This window comes from Chlorocebus sabaeus, chromosome 2 (genome assembly GCF_047675955.1).
Source record: "Chlorocebus sabaeus isolate Y175 chromosome 2, mChlSab1.0.hap1, whole genome shotgun sequence".
Taxonomy (NCBI): domain Eukaryota; kingdom Metazoa; phylum Chordata; class Mammalia; order Primates; family Cercopithecidae; genus Chlorocebus; species Chlorocebus sabaeus.
This window is the reverse complement of record NC_132905.1, coordinates 91,948,670-91,966,219: the sequence shown is the minus strand read 5'-3', so window position 1 is coordinate 91,966,219 and position 17,550 is coordinate 91,948,670. Positions and strand designations below refer to the sequence as shown.

General features: G+C 42.9%; 1 protein-coding gene across 2 annotated transcripts in view; it reads left to right on the top strand.

Annotated features, from left to right (window-relative positions):
* Nucleotides 1-2,999: 2,999 nt before the first annotated feature.
* Nucleotides 3,000-17,550, top strand: part of KCNJ6 (potassium inwardly rectifying channel subfamily J member 6) — a 314,146-nt gene continuing 299,595 nt past the window's right edge. The window contains exon 1 of one of the 2 annotated variants that reach the window (XM_007967938.3): nucleotides 3,000-5,411. The gene's annotated coding sequence lies outside the window, so the exon portion shown is untranslated. Of the gene's footprint in view, nucleotides 5,412-6,385; nucleotides 8,169-17,550 lie in introns of those variants that run through there. The other variant, XM_073010592.1, reaches the window with a different exon arrangement.

Genomic DNA, 17,550 nt, shown 5'->3' with positions numbered 1-17,550 from the left:
TACGGAAGCTTGGCAATGCGGGGCAGGAGCTTCACTTCTGCTGATAGCAGACAAGATCCAGTAGGTTAATAATTGCTTGTTGTCCAGCGTAGCTACAGGAGGTGACTCACAGAGAGTTTCAATAGCACACAAAAGGAGGAACTTCATCTCATTCTCTCTACCTCATATCCTCTTTCCTTAAAAATTTCAGTAGAAAATAAAGAATCTAGGCATTTTAGCAAATGAATGAGAAAGAGCAACGTACCAATTTAATTCACCTATTTTGGCCTTCAATGTTTTTGTTGTGCAGATGTCATGTTAATTAGAATTAATTCCAGTAAGAGGTAAAGGAAGATTAACTAGGTTTCATTTATGCAATTTTTCTAATTGTCACCTCCCATGGTCTTTTGAAATATTATATTCAAAGCTATTATAATTTTCTAAATTGCATTTTAATACATTTTTGGGGAGAAGACTGATTTAAAAGGATATACCTGCTAAACAATGAACTAATAAAACATCCTATAAGAAAGAATCTATCAAATAGTCTTCTGACTGCACTTATTTATCAAGCCATGAAATTAAAATAAAAATACATGATTTCAAGACATTCATAAGTATGTATGACTTAAGATTAGTAGAAATGGTGAATGTCGTTTTAAAGTGTTAGCATTGGCAAATCTGTGTGGGTCTGCAAGATCCTCAATTCTTGCCTTCTCAGAAGAAAGAATTTGACTGAGGGGCATAAGGCAGAGTGAGAGACTGAAGCAAGTTTTAGAGCAGGAGTGAAAGTGTATTAAAAAGTTTTAGAGCAGGAACAAAAGGAAGTACACTTGGAAGAGTGCCAAGTGGGCTACTTGTGAGATCAAGTGCAGCGTTTGACCTTTGACTTGGGGTTTTATGCGTTGGCATACTTCCAGGGTGTTGTGTGTCCTCTACCCTGATTCTTCTCTTGGGGTGCACTGTTTGCATGCGCTGTGGCCTGCCAGCACTTGGGAGGGGTCACATGTTCAGTGTTTACTGGAGTTGTATGCATGCTCACTTGAGGCGTTCTTGCCTTACCAGCCAAGTGTTCCTAGAAGATTAGGTACCACTTAAACTGTGCCATTTTGCCTTAGTCCACATGCTTGAGCCCACTCACCTAACTCCTGAGATGTCATCAGGAAGCTGCTGATCACCAGTTTCAGGTGTTTCTGTCTATTGGGAGAATGCCTCTCCTGGTGCCAGCTGTGACCAATTATTATTGTAGACGGACAGTTTGACAACTGCCTGACCATCACCTGATGGCCTCCTGACATGCCTGGTGGGAAAGGCCCTCTTCTGCCCTGCTCATGTCTGACTATCTACCTACTCTAACAAAAATAAGGAAAAGTGTATAAAGGGAAAAGGACATAACTCAATAATTGTTCTAAATTATCCTAAAGTTCTAAAGACTAGCCCCAAAATACCTCAGAGCTAAAACCTCTCTGAAACCCCCTCCTTAGCAAAAACTCTTAACTTTTTACACCTATAAATATTTATTAAGATTAAGATGTATTTCTTAATACATCTCCAAATTTATAATCAATCAAACAAGGAAATACCAACAGCTGTTTACAGATATTCCCTAAACAAGAGCCATGAATGAAATCCATTTGAAGCGGCTACTGCTGTCTGTGGTATATACCCTGGGGTTCATTGTCACGCACTGAGAAATAATTCAGAACACAGACACATGTGGGTGGGTTAAGGAGCAGAAAGTTTAACAGAAGAAAGGAGAGAGGAGGGGAGAGCAGCTCCTTATGAGCAAGAGATATGTGGAAAACGGAGAAGGTAGAAGACTGCAGCAGATTTTATAGGCAGGCTGGAGAAGGTGGTGTCTGATTTACAGAAGGCTCACAGATTTGTTCAATTAGATATGACGTCTACATAGTGTGCTGGGAAGGCTAGTTGGCCCACCCTAATCTTCTTATGCAAATGGACTTTCCAGTTGATTGGCACCATCTTGTCTGCTCCTTTACAGTACAGGTGGCTAGCAGAGAAGGGAAGATGGGACCGCCATCTTGAATATCTTTAGTGCTTAGTTCCTGCTGGCATTCACCTGTGCAAGCTCCCAGCTTGCAGGCTGCTCTGTTAGAAAATTAGCTGGGGCTGCTTTTCATTAAAAAGAAAAGCCTTACCAAGGACTCCCATACCCTTACTATCTGCCTAAGTAATTGCTTCGTAACTCCTATATCACATTCAGTACATTGGAAGTAGAAATGTAAAACAGAATAATTTTAACACTTATCTCTTGATACTCTTTAAGATGTCCTTTTATAGACAAAATAAAATTTTTTAAAATTTATATTCCCATCTCTGCATTTTAAATATGTTGTTTATCTGTGGTGGGGGTTTTTGTGGAGAAAGCAGACAGGGGAGTGAAATGGAAGAACTCGGTCTCTTAACAGACCCACAACAGCTACGGTCTTAAATCTAAAACAAGTACTGGCCCAAGGGTGGGGACCAAAAACCCCCAACCATCTTAGTTCTGGTTTCAGCTGTCCAAGGCAAGGCCAGATCTACACATGGGCCAAGAAGATAGAATGGTTTATAAATTGCCACAATCAATGATGGAGACAAACAAGATTACCCAAACAAATGACACCTGTCAAGATAATTCAGTTTGTTAATTTTACTAGCTAATAATCCTCCATTACAGCTTTATATACGGGAGACAAACCAGTCTCATCTGTATGACATAATCAATCAATTATAAAAGTCACTATGTGAGCTTTGGAGTACTGAAAGATCTCCCCCAGGCTTTGCCTTCACCTGAAATCATAAAATAGATATATAAGTGAGATTTCAGACAAGCTAAACGCAATGTAGTTTGAGAGACTGGGTTCTCAGGAGCTCAGAGGAGCCACAATTTGCAGCTCTGAAGCACAACTCGCCTGATTTTCAGATGTGGCTGTAGGCTCTTAGTTACACCCGTGCAGATCACTTTATCTGAACTCTAGGGAATAAATGAATGTTGCTCTTGTCTCTGGCGTTCATCACATCCCAGGCCATGCTAATGGGATCCATCTCATTCAACACACGCTCTTATTCCATTCACAAAGTGCTGTTGCCCACAACACCCTGGCAGCTGTTTCAAGTTAGGGGAGTTTTCAAAGTATTTGAAGGGGACAAATAGGTTACTTCCAATTCTTGACTTTCTTATTTAGTCTAGTATCTTGTAAGAAAGATACTTTGTGAAATCATTCTACTCGTAAAAGTATATATCATCAAAATTAGCAGGCATACCCATAGCAGGTTCACAGATTAAACAGAATGCCCTTTACACAACTATAGTCAATATGGGTTGTTCTTTTAATGTTCTAAGGCTGTGTCCACCGAAATCCTGCATCTTGCATTTGTATTCCTGGTCTCTCAGGGATTGTTTGGTTCTGTTAGTTCTTTATTTCTAACACTATCACTAGATCCAGCAGGCACTGTGGAGCACGTATTACACATACTACACATATTACACATACTCATATCTTCTGTATATGGGATATATGACTCAGAAGTAATAGCAAGTCAGATTAAACCTCTTAGGGAAAATCAACAGCAAATACAAGCTCACAGGCTGTGTGTAAGGTTAACTTGTACATGACTTTGGATGCAAATTGACACAAACACCTCTCCATATTACAGTCATTTTTAGAGGGCAGGCAACATTCTTGGGGGGACCTGAATTGCTAGGTAATTAAAATGTATGTATGTAGAATAAAATAATCTTGGAAATAAGAGATTTCCATAAGCGTTCTCTCTAAAATAAGGTCACGTTCTTAGAGGTAGAGATTCTGTGCCTTGTGGAAGGAAAGCCACTTCATAAAGCAGCACAAGAATAGCCGGTTATTGAAAGGGCCATTATAAAATTACTAGCCAATGGTATTTGCTGCTCTTACAATTTGTCAATCCATTCATCCCTAGGAAAAAGATAGCATAAAAGAGAGGTCTGTTCATAGGTAGAAGCAGTTTGTGGGAAAGCTTTGGAAATGTAGAACCATTGTTTTTGATGACCATGAGAAAAAAAGAGGGTGCAAGAGGGCAGCACTATGAAGGGCCCCTGGAATAACAGCACAAAGCGAGTTAGATTCAAAGAGTGGAGTAGACCTTTGTCTAAGGGGCTTATCCCGACAAATTCAACTTTGAAGGCAGCCCGGGTCATTCTTGGAAGAGGCTATTCTTTGTCTCCAGTGACCCCAGCGACACCATATAAAGGTGGGGTGATGATGCCGCAGCCGGGACCAGGTCCCAGTTGCGGTGGACAGGACAGAAGGGACTGGATGGGGCAGCAGGCTGGGGCGCCACCAGGTACAAGCAAAGCCCAGGGATACGGCCCCTCCTCTCCGTCCCGGCTGCTCGCTGCGCCCCCTCCGGGCCGTACAGGCTCCGGCTCCCGCGCCGGGGCTGCCTCTCACGGATTTCAGCCTGGTGGGAGGCAGTGCCCAGAGCCTCTTTTTCCTTATCTCACAAAACCCTAAAAGACAAAACTGCTCCCCGAGCTTCGGCTCTTTCCTGCTTTCCAGGCGTGTCTCCGGCAATAACTTACTTAGTGGCACGGGGAGAAAGGTGGGGACTCGGGGGTCGGGAGCCGAAACCCAAAAGATTCCCCCAGCATGGAGCACCCACGTTTCCAGTGTCATGTTGGAGAGGCGGGGGATGCTTGTTGGTTTGTGCCTAGCCCACCCCCACCAAGCCTGGTCCTCGACGCGCTGAGACGCTAGCGGGTGTGGGCGGCGGGGTGGGCGTCTCTGGGTCTGTGGCTCTGTCCTGCCCGCCCCCGCCCCTTCCTCCCGGACCGCGCCGGCGCTGTGCGGCCTTTTCCCCAGCACGCGGCGCTGCGCTCGCTTTTATCTTGGAGCCGCGTCGCTTCGTGCGCTGCCAGCGGGGTTGAGCCAGTCGGCTGGAATTGAGTAGCATTCATTGAATCTGCGGATTTCATGACGTCTCTCTGCGTGGTCCATCACTTTTCTCCTAACCGGGGATTTTTTTTTACTTCTGCCACTGTTATCTTTCCCCGCTTCATTCCACCCAGTCTTCCTCCCCCGTCCCTGCCCAAACGCGTGCCCCTCCGCCCCTCCTTTGGCCCCGGTGCCCAGCCCTGCTCTCCGCGCTTGGCCGGAGGGAGCCAGTCCGGAGACGGCTGCACCTGGCTGGAGAGGCTGGGCGGGCGGAGGGGTGGACACCCGCGGGCGCCGGGAAGCCGGACCTGGAGCAGGAGCAGCTGCGAGCAGAATGGAGTCTCCTAACAGCCTCTCGGGGCTGATGTGAAATTTGACCACCTGATTCCAGTTTTTTTCTTTTCCTTTTCTTTTTTGCATTTCCTTCCCTCGCCATCCGCCGTGTAGTGAATTGTTCAGTCTTGCTCGGTTTCGAGAGAGGAGATCATGATTGAGTGAAGCCACCCCGTCCGCAGCCAGGTAAGAGGTGCGCTGAGCTGATCGCAGGCGAGGAGCTGGCGTCCACCTGGGCGAGGCGTTCCGTGCTCTCCGGTCCCCGCTTCCCCGCGTCCCCTTCCCCAGCTCCGCGGTCGCCCCAGGCATCCCCACTCTTATGAGAAACATTGTACCCAAGTCAGCGGAAAGGCGAGGGAGAAGCCGGTTACATAACAGAAGGGGAATCTGTTTCATACGGTTTTCATTAGCGACCGAAACTCGCACGGGGGGCGGGGGGAGGAGGGGTCTGCATCCTTGGGCTCGCAGAAACCCAGTCAGTTATTGCAGACATCATTTCAACATCCGCTGGCAAAGACGAAATGCACTGATTAACTGGCAGGGGTGGCTTGTGGTGTAGTCATTTACAGTTGGGAAAAGCCCATTGTCTTTGTGGAAGGCAGCCTTCTTGTTCTGCTTTGCATGGAGAGGAGACAACACGAGAGGGAGGAAAAGTGAGGGTTGGGGACAAACATGCGGAGAATGGGAAACAGAATACTGTAACTCCTAACTGTTCTCTATCCGTAAAACTGAAGATGTGATATGGTGACTAAAAACAGTGAATAGGAAGATCTCCCTAGGAGTAAACTGAATTATTTTGTAATTGGAAGGGAAGAAAAGACGCTTTAGATAAAATGAGATGTGTGTGGCATATAGGGGACTGGGTGGCTGTGGATATTTGCTTCCCTGTGGATATATTTTCATTTTCATCAAGACATTAAGCTTGGATTAGTTTTTAAGTGAAATAACATCAGTATTCCCAAAACCCAATAAAAGCCCAGTGGATCCACAGGTACATCTGTTGTACTAGGTGCAATATGGAGAGATTCTCAGGGGAAAAATATATCTTAATAGAAACAGCCACAGAGATAGGGTGAGGTTAGTGGAAAAACAAAATACCAGAATTTTCCAAAGAATTCCGCCTCCAAAAAAAAAAAAAAAAAAAAAGGAAGAGAAAAAAGCAAAACAAAACACCACAACTCCAGTGTTTGGGAGTTGGAGATGTATTATATGTTTAGAGTGTTTCCCAACTGCTGTTATCCAAAGTCTGTCGGTCCCGGGGAGCCCCACGGTACAGGGGGCAATGCCACATCCTGCTAGCCCTGTTCCCTGCCTGCCTTTCTTTTGCTGAAAAAAACCGGAGAAGGGTGATGCCCAGGAACTGCTTAGGGAGAAAAAAGGGCTTGCTACAGTCAGGGCTGAGCTAACTGAGCTTCGCCCATTTTGCCTGGAGAAAGAGAAAGAGCTCGAGTCTCCATGGCGACCTAGGTGGGAGGGAAGACCGCAGCTCCAGTTACAGGGGAAAAAAATTGGACAAAACTTTCCCGGCTCCAGGCAAGGGAATAAGCCAGCCGCGTGCCCTGTGGCGGGCCCCAGGGCATCAGTTGTGCCCAACTCCCTGACGGCGACGCACGAGAGGGCGCCCAGAGCCGGTCGGTGTCCCTCAAACCTCCCGAAAGTTGCCCGGAGGCCGCCGAGGTGGTGGTTCCCGAGCGGGTTCCGGATTCAGCACCAAGGCCAGAGCCCAGGCGCCGCGGGTGCAGCCTCACCGGTCTGCAGCCCCCAGCGAAAGGTACCCACTTCTTGGTCGCTGGAGGTCAATCACTTTCTATAAAGAAACGAGTCTTTGGCTCGTGCAGAATCTAGATATCAAATTACCCACGGAATTACGTGAGGCAAAGAAGCTTGCAAATCATCCATTTTATGCATGGCGGTGCATCGGGGGAAACTATTCAGAATCAAGAACACTGGGACAGGGAAAGACCTGAGCTGAACTGAGAGTGGAGACAGGATTCCGTCCTCAGGGGGAGAAAAAGGACGTGCGCGCTCACAGACAGACACAGACAGACAGACAGACACACACACACACACACTCACACACACTCACACACACTCTGATCCATCCCTGACGAGGGTTGCTAGTTTCAGCTGAGTCCCTTTGGCTTTCAAAAGCATGCATCCCTTGCCCTCTCATGCTTCTCTCTTTAACTTTTTGTTGGGCATAGATGGCAGAAGGGAGCTGTGGAAGCACCCTGGTCAGCGAGAGGCCAGCCAACCAAGTTTGCTTGTTCGTTCGTGCTTTCTTTTTTTCTTTTCTTTTCTTTTCTTTTTTCTTTTTTCTTTTTTCTTTTCTTTTTTTTTTTTTTTGAGATGGCGTCTCGCTCTGTCACCCAGGCTAGAGTGCAGTGGCTCTATCTTGGCTAACTGCAAACTCCGCCTCCTGGTTTCAAGCAATTCTCCTGCCTCAGCCTCCTGAGTAGCTGGGATTACAGGCGCGCACCACCACGCCCAGCTAATTTTTGTATTTTTAGTAGAGACGGGGTTTCACCATGTTGGTCAGGCTGGTCTCGAACTCCTGACCCTGTGATCCGCCTGCCTCAGCCTCCCAGAGTGCTGGGATTACAGGCGTGAGCCACCGTGTCCAGCCCAACCAAGTTCTTTCTAAGGGTCCTAGGACTCAAGAGGGTGGAGAAATAGTTTCCTCTCAGTCTAGACCTGGAAGAAATCAACACGACACTGGTGAGCTCCCGAAAAGGAGAGAGAGTATGTTAGCAAGATGAGAGCCAGTGACCACATCTTCAAGCCTGTGTGTGAGCAAGGTGGCTACATTTCCTAGGTTGCAGGCATAAGAAACCGAGAAACCAAAAGGAGTCACTTCTCTTAATACAAACAAGGAAGAAACTGCAGGAGGGGAGGATTTATTACCATTCCAGTTCCATTTCAACATTCATACAGGGAAAACAGGTAAGTCCATCAAGCCCTCTGCTCTCACTTTACCGGAAGCTGGTCTTTGCCCTGCTCTCATCCTTTGTAGTAGGTCCCCCACCACCACCGCTGTCACTGATATGAAGAGGAAAAATAATACAGGAAGGTGACAGTCATATTTTATATGGAATGCCTGTAAGATTGCCATCCAGGTGTTACAAGGTACAATTTGAATTGCAGAGCCCAGTCAAGGTTTGGCAACTGGTTGGAAATGTTGATAATTCTTCACCAGTATCCCTGGCTGCTTTCCTGTTTTGTGGATGCACTTATGTATGAGGTCTTGAGCTGGTTCCGGTTTGTTATTTTTAATGGTAAACAAGATATGATCCTGGTTTTCCTTGCTGGGCTTTCCAAGTGTGACATGTTGTTTCTAAAGATATTGCATGCTGAGCACTCAGGATGTGGTTAAAGCCGTGTGTTTATACCTTCCAGTCTTTTCAAGTGATTGCTAGTGAAGACAGAGCAATCTATTTCAAACCTAAGCAAAAGGATGAGTTATTACACTGTTTCTTACATTTCAGTTCCTGATAGGTATTGGCAAGTTTATCCGTAATTTACTTTATGAAAGGGTTGCTACCTAAAGTAGACAGAAGAAGTGATGCATGGAGTATTAAACAAAGCAGCTGTTCCCTGGGCTTTGTTCCGTCTGATATTATCAGTAGAAGGGAAGTAGACATTCATTATGAGGAGGAAGCTATACAAGAATATAGACTGTTAGATAAACAAAGTAAAGTATTTCTGAGTTCTAAAGTTCAATTTCTCTTATAAATTAAAAAAGGGGGGTGGTGTCAATAATCTAGGTATATGAAATTACTCAGTCAATAATCTTTACTTCTGGTAGATTCCATGCTCACATATTCAGTTCTTATGCACCGAACTATGACTTGCTTTCTTCCTATGTGGCTAATTGATGAACAAAGTGTCACTATGCCCTTTGCAGTCAATAGCATACTCAAAAATAATTGGTTTACTCATTTCAAATAAGATTTGTTAAGGAGAGCAACTTGTGAAAATTCGCCCCCATTTACTTGGTTGCATTTTGCTATTTAAAAAAAAATCATTTTGATACCTCATCTAGGTATTGCCTAAACAATAGTTACCTCATCTAGGTGTTGTCTAAACATTGGTATGTAGTGTTTTCCTTTGTGTGACACAGGTCTTTATTTAATACGTAGGACTTACATGAACTGTTTCCCTTGAGAACATAGAAGGACTTTTAATTCAGTCTCGTATTCCTCCCTATCATCTCAGTCTACCTCTACTTTATAGGGGAAAAAAATTGCAATAGTTATTTAAGAAGCGATAGAAAAAAATTCACTGGAGATTAAAAATAAAATACCCTTATGGAGTCTTAACCCCATTCACGGATTTTCCCAGGTAGAAAATGTGCTGTCCTCAAAGGTGTAGTGTTGACCATGTAAACCTTAATGAAAACAAGATAAATTCTCTTTATGGAAAAGCAGGCAGATAAGGCGAAGCTCTTCTCTTTTTCACCAGTTCTTCCTTTATCAAATGATATGTAAGTAATATGGAAATGGAAATGGACCAGAGATAGGCAGAGTAGGAGGAAGGAAGAAAGTAAGGGGAAAAGGCAGTTCCTTATTGCTACCAGCTTTAAAGTGATAATACTTTTCAAAGTAAGGTTGGTTTTTCTAAGTTCATTGTATTAGAACTTTAAGTTTGGTGGAATTAAGATGTTTAAATTCAGTTAATTTGGATGTATAGCTTATTGAGATGGCATTTATTGTTTCTTCACTTTATCTTCAATAATTGACATTTAAGTACCAAAAGAGAATTGCTTCATTCTGGAGTTTTACAAAATTATTAAATTTGGTAATACCAGTAAGGGAGAAATTGGCAGTTAAGTTGAAAAATCATCAAAACACTTTTGTTGAATTAGAGTTTTCTTTTTAATTGCAGTAAAAGTGTTTGGAGAGATAGAAAAATAACATGTAGCTGTTTAGGATAAAAATACATTTTAAAATGCATTTTAAATAATTATTTCTAGAAATAATTAGGCTCCAGTAAAAAGAAGAGATAATCACAATTGCAGTTAGTGCTCTAATGGTATTCTGAATTTCCTCTGGCAAAGGACTAGAATATACATATAACTGCTATCATTTTAATAACTTTAAATAATAGTGAATTTATTTTTCTCGAAGAGAAGTCTCATCATTAAAAGAATAGTTTGTATCCTCTCTAAACTGTAGCTTTGATCTAACCACACCTGCTAATCAATTGGAAATATTCATTTATTTATTTGTTACCAAATTGAATTATTGTTTACACAAACCTCAGAGAATGATTTTGTGCAGGGTGCAATGTTCGAATGGTCATTCAGATCTGTATTTTATCTGGAATGCAGTAAGGCCATCGATCAATTTTCCCAATTACAATGTGTAAAATTAATCCTAAATTTTAACCAAGTGACTTTTAAATTTATGTCTATACAAATGTATCCAAGTCAGATTAAACCCATTCTCTCCTTGACTCTCATGTTTCTCATTTTTTTCTGTATGGCTGTGCTTAGGACCAGGAATCATACAGTACTGATGATTCTTTTAGTGAATAGATTTTGGCTAACATGCATCACTGATCTTATTCCCAGTCACAGAGATGTGGTTTCCGACATGAAATCCTTATAAAAGGAACCAGAAAGTGCATTGGTAGCTAAAAAGATCTATGTCCTTGCCAACAACTGTTCTGGTGGACTAAATCTGAAGGTAGTATATACAATGTGAGAGACATATCTATAAATTAAGTTTAAATACTGTGGCAGTTTCCTCTTTAAACTTATAGACATCTACTTTTTTCTTATCCATTGATTTTTTTAGTGATGCTCTAAATTCCTCTTGTATCATCTAGCAAGAACTTGTGCAAGTTTGACAACGTGCTTGGTAGGCCGTATTGCTCCGTGATTAAGACCACAGGCTCTGATGTTTCTCGCTAACTGAATCTGCATCAAGGTCTAGGTGTATCTGTCAGTATTTGCTAAGTTTGGTGCAGTAACAGCAACCCCAGCATCTCAGTGGCTTACAAAACAAAGGCGTATTATTCCCTGGAGCTCTGTGCCTCTGCTGGTCAGCTGTGGCTGTGCCCGCTGTGTCTTCTTCATTCTGGAATTCAAGGTCAAGAACCAATCTGGTCTGGAATGCTCCATCCCAGTATCAGAGGAAAAGGAGACTCCCAAGTTAAGCAATGGCCCTTAACATTCCTGCTCACATAAGGCACAAGTTATCCACTCACATTCCATTGGTCAGACAATTCACATGTCACACTAGTGCCAATGATCAGTGGGAAGGAGATGTATATTTCTCCCACAGTGAAGCACTGAAAGCCGTGCAGCAACAGGTGGAGATACCTAATCTTTCAGGGAGGGAAGAGAACAATTGGAGGCAATTATGTAATCCACTATGCTAACTGTGTGACCTTAATCAACTTTATGCCTTGGTTTCCCTATCATAAAATAATAACAATAAGAGTAACAGTAGGCCGGGTGTGGTGGCTCAAGCCTGTAATCCCAGCACTTTGGGAGGCCAAGACGGATGGGTCACGAGGTCAGGAGATCGAGACCATCCTGGCTAACACGGTGAAACCCCGTCTCTACTAAAAAATACAAAAAACTAGCCGGGCGTGGTGGTGGGTGCCTGTAGTCCCTGCTACTCACAAGGCTGAGGCAGGAGAATGGCGTGAACCCGGGAGGCGGAGCTTGCAGTGAGCTGAGATCCGGCCACTGCACTCCAACCTGGGTGACAGAGCAAGACTCCGTCTCAAAAAAAAAGAGTAATAGTAAACAATAAGAGTAACATAATATTTTATGTTATCATAAAATAATAACAATAAGAGTAATAGTAACAATAAGAGTAACATTTCATAACAATAGAAATGTTATAAGGATTCAGGTGATAATGTAAATAAAGTTCTTAGCACACGCCAGGAGCAGTGGCTTATGCCCATAATCCCAGCACTTTGGGAGGCCAAGGTGGGTGGATCACTTGAGGCCAGGAGATAACTTGAGACCAGCCTGGCCAATGTGACAAAATCCCATCTCTACTAAAAATACAAAATCAGCTGGGTGTGGTGGCGCATGCCTATAGTCCCAGCTACTCAGGAGGCTGAGGCACAAGAATTGCTTGAACCTGGGAGGCAGATGTTGCAGTGAGCTGAGATCACACCACTGCACTCCAGACTCCGTCTCCAAAAAAAAGTTCTTAGTACAATGTCCAGCACAAAGTAGGCACTTTATAAATAGCAGATGTTGTTATTCATTTATTGCAATGTGGCAATAACTTCAGTTCTTGATGAGTCTGTGTATACTATATTAATTAGAAAGTTCTTGAAACAGAAAATTTCTAAATCTCACTAATTTAGCAAAATAGAAGAGTTCTGTCATTCACATAAATCTAATTGGTTGATGCCATACAAGGACCCAGGCTGTGGACACTTTGTCGTCTTTAGCACATGGCTTCTAATATCTCCTGAGTGGTGATATCCAACTAGCAGACAAGGAAAGAGGGAGAGTAGATGATTATGTAGAAGATTTTAATGATCTGGGCCTGGAAGTAATGTATATCACTCCTATTCATATTCTATGGTCATACTTAACTGCAAGAGTAGCTGCAAATTGTAGTTCAGCTCTATATCCAGGAGGAGGGGAAACTGGTAGGGTGAACACACTGGAGTCTTTGGTATGCATACCCAATATAAATGTCTGGCGACAAATAAATACAGCTAATGTAAATCAGGAATATAGTAAGGCAGAGGAAATGATTTGTCCCCGTGGTGAAAAGTTTCCTGGTAGAGATAATATTTCCTGATGCCCTTGAATCATTCTTTAGTGGTGTATTTTTTAAAACAAATTAGTTGGGACATTTTGACTTTTGGAGTAGGTGTAGATGGTTCTTAACAAAAGAGATGCAAATATATATTGTTTGATTTCTGTTAGCTGATCTGTTAAAGTAGACACAAAGGAGAAAAGCCAACTTCACAACCCATGCTCAAAAGCAATGTTCTAATGCTGGCGATTACACCCACATTGTGTCTAAGAATGCTGAAGAATTAGATGCTGCCTTCTAATATCTGGCACTTGCTGTTGACTAGCAATTTGCATTTTGTTTTAAATCACATAAATGTCTATAGGTTAGACACATGCTGTAAGTTTAGGTTTGAATTAATCTACTAATAGTCATTGTTCTCCTGAAAATAGACCATGTAATTTGTAAGTAGTGTTTGAGAACCTCTGCTTCCCTCAAGGAGAAAAGTTGGAAACTAACTTCCATACCTTTTCACTAGAAGCAAAAGAACAGCTTTAATGCCAAACTTACAACCTGGAAAAGAGAAATGTCAGGGAGAAATGTATGAGAAGACTATGAGGGGAAGAACCAGAAGAAACAGGGTGGTGATCCATAATGCTTCTAGTTCTCTTACATCGTTTCCATTTCCCTAACTCAGATATCACAGCCACCTACACCCATGCAGGGGAAAACATGAGGAAACTGAAATAGTAAATACCAGTAATACATGTTAATCCTTCCATGGGGCAGTAATACCGGATTAGAAAACTCTTGACTTCTTCAAATATCTTGCCATTCCAAAGGAAATAATGTCTCCTAGTGGAACTTCTGTTTAATGAAGAGAATGTTTTTGAGGAGAGGATTTATTTCACTGCCACATTCAATCATTTCAATTTAAAAGGGATGTAATCCAACAATCTATGTGCAGAAGGGAATAGGCAGGACAGTAGGTGAGTCCAAACTGTGTAATATTAGAGTAGATGAAAGAATTAGGGGTGTTTTCCCTGGAGAATATGTGGAGGAGGAGCCATGATAGTTGTTTTCAGGCATCTTGCTATTTGAAGATGAAGGAAGGATTATAATTGTTCTGCTGGGCTCTCAGGGATAAAAGTGGGGCCCAGCAGTAGAAGCTACAAAGTGACATACTTTGGTTCAACATAAGAAAGCATTTTCAGTAGTCAGAGTGGGACAGAGGGAATATGATCTGTCTTCTCTGCGTTTTCACAGTTCTGAATTCTTTGTCACTAGAACATAAAGAAGCTGAGAAAGCTAGGAACTGGGGTTGGAGTTCATGTATTTCAAAGTCTCTGCCAACACAGAGCACTTCTAATGGCTGTGAGAGAAACAGTGCCCTTCAGCATCAGTCAGCAAATCAGACTGGACCTCACCGCTCTATGGGACCATTGCTTTTACTTAGGGAGCCATCATTTCTCTATAAAAGAAATGAATCACATTTAACCAAAAATGACATCTCAGTCCCTACACGAACCTTGTGGTCTATGAGAGTAGATCTGGAATGCAGTGATCACATGACTGAGAAGAGGCAGGGTACAGGACCCACTGCTCACGGAAAAGCTTTACCCTTGCTTTATGTTGTCAACAAGCTACCTTCAGTCAAAAGACAGGGAACGAAATCTCTCTTTGGAGGCTTTTGCATCACCTTACAGTCTTTTCAGAGCCAAGACTCTATGATGAGTTAGGCAGAGCACACTTCAGATTCTTAGACGTCTCTAACATGTAAAATATAGTGCTACTAACATGTAATTCCTACTCTCAAGAAATCCAGTTTCAATAATGGCAAAGAAGGGGTAGATTCCTTCCTCTTCAGCTGTCTCCCAAGGTCTCCCCACTGAATACCCTAAACATATTCACGCTCTTGAATTTTCATTAGCCCTCCTGGGGTGGCTAGGCCCACAGCAGTAAAGCATATAAAGAGAGGGCAGAAAGAGGAGGGCAAATAAAGAACCTATGACATTATGTGTTGTCATAAGAGGGATTCTTTCATTGGAAGAGAGGCCGAATTAGGCGGTGGCCCTTTTTTTTTTTTTTTTCATCAGCACTCAAGGAGTGTTGGGCCCAAGCCCACACTTCACATGTCACCTTGACTGACCACAGGTGGGGGTCTCTGTGGGCAAAAGGAGGCATCAGAGCTGATGAAAATCAGCCGAGGTCAGTGGTTCCCAAAGTGTGTCCTTGAACCAGCAGCAGCATCACCAGGGAGCTGGCTACAAATGAAAATTCTCAAACCTACCCCCAATCTACTGGATCAGGAACCCTGAGGACAGGGCCAATCATCTGCCCATCCCCTCCAGGGATTCTGATGCACTGTAAAGGGTGGGAGCTACTGGCTTAGGTTTTCCTCAGATCTTCTTTAAGGAGGAACCCAGACACAATACCCCTTCTCACAGCCTTCTTCCCACAATAAAGACCTCTGAATACATGCTCATGCAAGAGCCATGCAGAGTCACAACTAGAGATGGAATGCCAGAATGCCCACTGCCCAGGCAGATTTAACCTGGACTCAATGTCTAGGTGCAGGGGAAAAGCAAAAACAAAAAGCTTTTGGTCCATCAGAAAAAATACACATGATCACACTAAGTTGCAGAGATTATGAGCACAAAGCAAGGGCTGGATTCTCTGTTATGCAGGTTATTTAAATAAACTGCTTAGTATTTTGGAATTATGGTTAATCCATCCTGAAGTTTCTTTGTTCTTTTCAAAATTAGTAGTCTCATTTATTATCCTTTAAATAAAAGACACTATCAGTGAATAAGAATGTTGTACTCTTGAGAAAACCCATATTAAGAAAATTGAATAGAGGGCTTATCACAGCAGACCTTCATGCAGTCAAGTGAGGAATAATTATATAACATTTACTTTCATTCAAAACATCTCCTGACCACCTTCATATTGCCAGAAACTGGCCTTTCATAGCTATGTCCAGAATTGTCTTAGCTTCTTGGGTTAGTCAGTCAGCAAATCTCTGCTAAGTACCTACTATCTAAAGAAGACAAGGGGACATAGGAAAAAAAAAAGTCCTGATTTCACTTCCCAGAGGCCTTAAACTTAGAAAATGAGAGTATTGATGAAACAATAATGTACACAAAGAAGCATAGCATTACACAAGAGAATGGTACTAGACTTTAAGTGAGGGAGGAGAACATTAATAAGGGCTGGTATCTGCAGAAAACATCCAGGGATGTGGGGAAATGTGAAGGAGTCTTGGAAGAAGAGTAGTGTTTTGTTGCTTAATAAGGTTTTCCCAGGAGAAAGGAGGGCTTTCCAATGAGGAACCCACCTATAGGTTGGTGCAAAAGTAGTTGTGGTTTTGCCATTACCCATATATGGGGCATGTTGGCAATGAGGATTGATCAGGCAGGGGTATGGTCTACCACACCATGGAAATCAGAGCGCCGCACATTGGCATGGTACATGAGCTCGTAGCCCTTGGAGAAGCGACTGCTTTGATTGGGGGCAAGTGGGAGGAAATACAGGGATTTTAATCTGGCAGTCATGAGCAAGACAGGGTTAAATACTGGGATTAGGACACACAGCTAGGACACTGATGAGAAGGCAAGAAACCCTAAGCATGTGCAAAGCAGTAAACAAGTAATAGAAAAATGGACCCGCTTTAGTGTCATCAGTAGTGCTGAGAGCAGATAATCACTCATGAGCCGAGAGAGCAGGCTGATGATGGATTCTGCCCAAAGAAAGCTCTCACACCACACTGCATGGGCCAGAGGGAGCGCACGTGGCTGCAGTCCAGGCGCAGAGTGTTGAGGTTGTTCCAGTGAATAAATAGCGGTGCTGGGCAGAGAGCTAGGTGAGCCACTGCAGCAGCCAGATAGGGCTGTGGTGTATTGTCACTTTCACGTGCAAGGTTTTGGCTGGCAGAGTTTAAGAGCATGTTTTTGGGGATTTGCTGTGAATGGGAAATGTGTTAATCCTGAATACGATGAGACCATTTTATTTTGTGATCTGGAGCAGAGAGTAGACAAGACTCCTTTTTTTCTCATGTGCAAAAACAATGTTGCTTGATGTTCATCTCCTAGTCATTCAGTCATATCTGTCAAACTACAAACCTTCTCTCTGCCCATGAAGTAAAACTCACTTATGCTTTAATAGAAGTCACTGGGAATTTAGCCTGGTTCCCAAGCAGCATGAATGGAGACCCCATGAAAACAAGGAGTCTATGGTAAAAATATAAAATGGGGTTTACGTGCAACCCACCTTAGTCTGCAAATAATCTTTATGGCACAGCCCACTACTTCAGTATAGTGATAAGTGTGGGTCAGTCTAGAACTTCCAAGTAAGTGAAGATAATTTTTTTCAAGACCACAAAATCATACCAAAAAAAAAAAAAGAACAAAAATACCTTGCTGTCAATGAACTTTATTTTTCAGGGAAATTGTTGATTTGGCTGGCACCACTGAGATAGTCTTCTCTATTCCTGTCATGTGCATAAGTGGAGTTTATTTTAAGTTAGCAAGGCTGAGTCTTTTGTGAGATTCAGCTCTCATGGGAAGTACAAAGTGGTTGTCTTGGCCACTGGGATAATAGCTAGAACA